The sequence below is a fragment of the Homalodisca vitripennis genome, unplaced genomic scaffold (genome assembly GCF_021130785.1).
Source record: "Homalodisca vitripennis isolate AUS2020 unplaced genomic scaffold, UT_GWSS_2.1 ScUCBcl_3748;HRSCAF=9478, whole genome shotgun sequence".
NCBI classification, from domain to species: domain Eukaryota; kingdom Metazoa; phylum Arthropoda; class Insecta; order Hemiptera; family Cicadellidae; genus Homalodisca; species Homalodisca vitripennis.
Window position 1 is genome coordinate 46,948 of NW_025779861.1, and position 6,101 is coordinate 53,048.

The following is a 6,101-nucleotide window of genomic DNA, read 5'->3' on the forward strand; positions in this document are numbered from 1 at the left end:
AATTGAATACTAACGGGTATTTTTGTCTTAAAAGCGGATTTTATTTTTTTCTTTCTGATTTTTGCTGAAATTTACGTTCACCTCCATTTATATAGTTAAAATTTCCAGTTCTCTTCGATTCCCATTCCTAGTTTTCTCTTAAAAAACATTGCTCCATCTGTTGGAAGCGCAACAAATCTTTCACCTAAACTAGCATCTTTTGATAAAAATCTATCCATTGCTTTATCTTGCAAAACTTTATCTGCTATATGTCTGGAATTTGTATCTCTATGTTTTGCATAAAAAATATCGTGTTCCATAGCAGCTTGATCTAGTTTAATCACACCAGGATCTCCTCTTCTTAGTCTTTTTTCGAGTTTTGTGCCAGGCCCCAGATACTGATAAGTTGGTACGTGTAATTCAAAAGGTAAATTGTTGATAAAATCATTCAAAAGTCTACTACCCTCAATCATAGATTAACTTATTGTCGGCAAAATTCGTTTTAAATATATTATTCCATCAGGTTTTTCAATAATTTTATCAAGTTTGTTCGAAATAAAATCTTTAATCGCTTTCTTTTCATTAAAAAAATTGTTATTTCCAGCCTTTTCTTGAGCATAAATATAATTAATAATTCCATCCAGTTTTGTCAAATCGTCGATATATCTGTATTCAATCTTATTATCACTGTATTTTCTTACACCTGATCCTTCGATTCGTTTTTCCCGAATTCCTTTAATTAATTTCATATATTTTTTACCTCTACTTGACTTAGGCTTCTTGGTAGATGGATCATTATTTTTGTAAATTGAGTCAGATTCCCATAAAATTTCAGTATAATTTTTCAAATCTTCTTTTGGAACATCATGGTCTGTTAATAATCTCCATAAACCTTGAGTTCCTTCATATGTTTTTTCATTAATAATGATATCATTATGCTCAAAATTCATAGGCAAATTTCCAATCATAAAACTTTTCTTTTTTCTATCCCAATACAAATCAAATTTATCATCCTTTGCTCTAGGAAGGAATTGTTTTACCAATTTCACCAATTATTATATCCGTTGTCCCAGGACTTATTGGTAGAGTCTTCAATGATTCGAGGTCTAAATGGTGTTGAAGATGGTAATTTTGGCAATTCAAACTCTTCAGATTCTGGAATCGAAATATCAGCAAATTGTCGTACAACTGGAACCAAATTCATCAAATTTTGATTATCGCTTAAAACTTTTTCAATTTTACCTTCAAAATTTTTTATTGCAGAAGTTACAGGTTGATTAATTTTTTGAATAAATTCTTGTTCTTTTTCATCAATTCTAATCTGTTCTTTAAATTCTTTGATTAATTTCTTTTCGATTTGATCAAAAAATTTTGAAACGTAAACGTGGAACGTGGAACGTGAAAACGTACGAGATTATTACACGTTTATATTATAAAATCTATTCAAGTATTTACCATTTTTAGGCTTCAAAGTTAGATTAATAGTTAAAAATCCATAGTATTCTATCCAAATTTTATCACATAACTCATTAAAGTGGTTAAAAACTCATATCAGATCCCACATAATTGTTGTAAATCTTTCTCGAATAGTGATCGTCTTCCTTAAAAACACACAATATATTCAAATTATTTCTAATAACCTGTTTATAAACCTATGAAAAGCATTGGGAAAGATAGATACAAATGTTTTTGTGACGAGACATCACGAAATATTCTTTAATAATATCCTGATTTTCCAAAATACAATCATCAAAAAACGATTAAAGAATTGGGTTTACATTCGCTTAACGGAACTATGTCCTCAGAAGCATTATAAAAATGTTATATTTCTTTGCTTAAGTTCTTCTCAATATTTTTGAATCTTTGTTGTAATTTTTTGTATGCGTCTTGTTTTAAAGATTTACTAAAAACATACAAATTGGAATAAGGAATCAACCTATTGTAGATAAAATTCAATAATAAAGTTGTTTTTCCACATCCACTTGAACCAACAATTAACAATCTGATTGGTTGATCTTTCTTATTTTCTTCAAACGTTTCTATTTTATCTGATCTTTTTGCTTTAAAAATTTCTCCATTTAAATAGCAAAAATGAAGCTGTTCAAGTTGACTTCAGAAAGCTCTAAATTAGTTTTTAAACTTGGAACATCCTATTCATTTAGAGGAAGAATCAAATTATTTCATCGGTTTAAGCGGTTTTTATTCTGACAATTTTGTGAATCGTATGAAATTAAAAAAGGCTATTATACTTATGATAAAATTAAGGATTTAATTGCGAATTAATTGCGAAAGTTCAAACAAGCGGATAAAATGTTAAAATTTGATATAAAAGACTTTGAAATGAAAATATTACTCAACAAAATTCAACTTAAATCTCCTGTTATAATCTAATTTTCTCTAATTTTGAAAAATTTATTGGGTTTTGATAAAGAAATTTTGGAAGCAAATCAAATACATGTAGCAAAATCCAAAATTTAAACCGTTCGATGTAATTGAAGTGCACTGCAATCTCTTTGAACAGAGTTTTGAAAATCATACCGAACATCTTCACAAATAATCTGAAATTTTATACACGTTTTTCCCAAATGTTGCTTATGGATCAAAAATCAGTGAAAAACCGAATGAAATTCAAAATATCGTACTAACTATACAAGACTCTGAGGAAAATTTATTAAATAGTGAGAGTAAAACAACAATATATTTAAGATTGTCGAAAGAATGATGAAGCAACTGACATGAATCAAGGGAGGAACGAATCGTTCTTGCCTTCAAACTTTAAAAAAAAAAAACACTATTTTCATTAATGAATCTGGACTATACACTCAAAATAAAAATTGCTTGTTAAATTTTTTTCTATTTAAATGGAGTCAGTTGTGAATCTACTCAAATTCAATAATAAAGAAATTTTAACAATTGTTGACGAAAGTAATGAATTTTGGTTTAAGGCGAAAGATGTTGCAGAGGTGTTAGATTATAAAGATACGAAGAAAGCAATTAAAGAACATGTTAAAGAAAAATATAAAAAAAGCTTCAAAAACATACATTCTGAAGGTAGGGGTGATTCGCCCCAGCCTTGAAACTTTCAAAAAAACACTGTTCTCATTAATGAAGCAGGCATATATTCTTTAATCTTGAAATCTAAAATGAAAATAGCAGAAATGTTTCAAGATTGGGTTTTAGAAGAAGTTTTGCCAAGTATTCGTAAATTTGATGTATGCAAACTTGAAAACAAGAATAAATGTTTAAAGGACAAAGTTAAACACTTGCAAATTAAAGATGAAATAAAAACGGAAATAATCGCAAAACAAAGTGTAAAAATTTACTTAATGAAACCAGACCTTATTTGTAAAGATTTTGATGAGAAAAACACCATGTTTTTGTATTAATTAAGAAGAATCACATGTGGGAATACCCTTATTACGTTATCAGAGCTCAAAAGAAAGAAATAACTAAAAGATTGGAAGAACTTAAAATTGATTACCCAGAAATGGAAATTTTATTAAGACATGGAGATCCAAATAGTATAAATCTCTGCAACCAAATGAAAGAATCTTTGAATATTTTATACAATGGAAATCATTTTACTACAAATATGTCAGAATCTCGACTGATATATAGAATATCTAAATTACACGATGAAAATGTTTCTAAATTATACTAAAAACTCTCGATTTATTATATTTTGTTTGTAAATGTTTAGCATAACTAGGTAACCATTGTAGAATTTTTTTTCATATTCACAAGGCGTTTCGTTTTTATAACTTTCGCTGAAAATGTTTTTAGCACAATCTTTGCAAAAAGCATCTTTTCTATCTTTACTATACTGCCAGTTATTAAATTCAGAAACATTTTTAATTTCTTTACAAAAGTAATACTTTTTCTCTTCAAAAGTTAATTTGTCCATTTTATAATATATTTTATCACGATCCTTACAATAACAGTCTTTTCTATTCTTTTCCTTATAAAATTCTTGACACTTTGTACATTTCTTTTGAGACTCCATTTATATAGAAAAAATTATTACACGATGAAAATGTTAAAAATTTTAAATAAACTCTTGACTTATGATATTTTGTTTGTAAATGTTTAGCATAACTAGGTAACCATTGAAGAACTCTTCCACATTCGCAATGAGTCAGTTTATTTTGACTTTCTCGGAAAATTCTTCTAGCACAATCCTTACAAAAAGCTTGTTTTTTATCTTTACTATAATGCCAGTTGTGAAATTCTGAAATATTCTTAATTTCTTTACAAATACAACATTCTTTCTCTTCTAAAGTTAATTTTTCTATTTTTTCGTATAATTCTCTCTCGTATTTACTACGACAATCCTTATACATAGACCCTAATCCTCTTTTTTTATTCTTATTTTTATAAAAAGCTTCAAAATCTTTAAATTCTTGAAACTTTGTACATTTCTTTTGAGACTCCATTTATATAGAAAAAAATTTTAGCTTTGACTTTCTCAATTCATATTCATAAAAGTTTCCGGTTATTTCTTCATTATTTAAATCTTTTATACTATAAGTTACAGGATCTGTGTTATTAATTTGATAAATCACAAAGATTTCTCTTGATCAATTGTTCTTATATTTGTTCGAAAATTTTGTTTTTTTTACTAACAATTCTTACATGATCATTGACTTTAAATTTAGTTTTCGTGTGCATTTCTGATGGAACATACTTGAAAACGGTCTCTAATATCTCCTTTTCTGCATCCTTATCTATGTCTTTGGGCTTCATTTTGATTGTGCTGTGAACTGTATCGTTATAATTGTTTACGATTTTTTGAAGAATATTAAATCATTTAAAGTTTTTATTAGTCTCAAAAATTACTTTCATTCTCTCATTTTGAGTTCTGTTATATCTCTCTACAATACTTTATTTCTCTTCGTTTTCAGTATAATAAATCTTAATGTTGTATTTTCTCAAAACATCATTAAATTCTTTATTTTTAAACTCTAAACCCTTATCTGTATGAAGTAGGTTTGGAGGTTTGTGATTGATCCTTATGGCATCTTTTACTATATCTTCGAAAGCTTTTGAAACATCCTTGCCGTTTTTTCTTTTGATAGCTCTTGACCAAGCATATTTTGAGAAAGTATCAATAACATTTAACATATACTTAAATCCATCATTTTGATCTGAATAGTTAGACATTATAACTAAATCTGCTGCCCATAAATCGTCAATTCCTAATGTTATAATTTTTCTCTTTTTAAACTTTTTTCGTACTGGTTCATGAATTTCTCTAGCTTCAATCTCTATTTCTTCTTTTTTTTAGATTCTTTCTTTACTCGTTTTTCATAAGGATTCTTTATAAATTTACTCTTATTTGTCTTACATTTTGAACATTTTGCTGCAATTCTTTACAATCCGTTTTGAGTTTGACAGTCTTAGAATCTATATTTTTCGTTTTCTTTTTACATTTGTGACAGTGAATCAAATCATCTTCCATTTATATATCAAAGATTCCAAGTTTATTTAATTCGTCTAATATATCAGATTTCGCTTCATTTTTATAGCCATATGGTACTGTATCGATCTTATTTTCTAGGATAATTCTCTTATCATCTTTAGCGCTCAGTGCTAACTTGTTTATAGTAACCGTGTACAACTCATGTTTATAACTTTTGATGACTGTCATCTCCCTAAATTCTTCTTTATCTTCGAACAAACATCTCTTCAAGTTTTCGATATTTATTGTTTTATTTACAACGCTTCTCTTAATTCCTTTGCATCTTACTGGATTTTTGTCTAGATATTTGTACGAGTACATTTTCGTTCTCAATCCACAACATTATTCTAAAACTTCGCTATTTAACTCATCTTTGAATTTCCCTATTACCTTCTTATTTTTAGTAGTGAAACATTCATGATCTTTTGGATAATCACTCGTATCAAAGTCATCAATATTTTATTTAATAATCTTATAAGGATCTCGTTTCAATTCTAGGAAATAACTGTCTGTATCCATGTAACACAGATTCAAATCTAGGTCAAACTTCTTTAATTTATCGTAATAAAACTCGTACATTAACAGTTTTGATAGGTCAAGAACTGAAAATCCTATGTATATCGGTTTGTTAAATTTCACCTTTTGTTTATACATGTGACTTGCT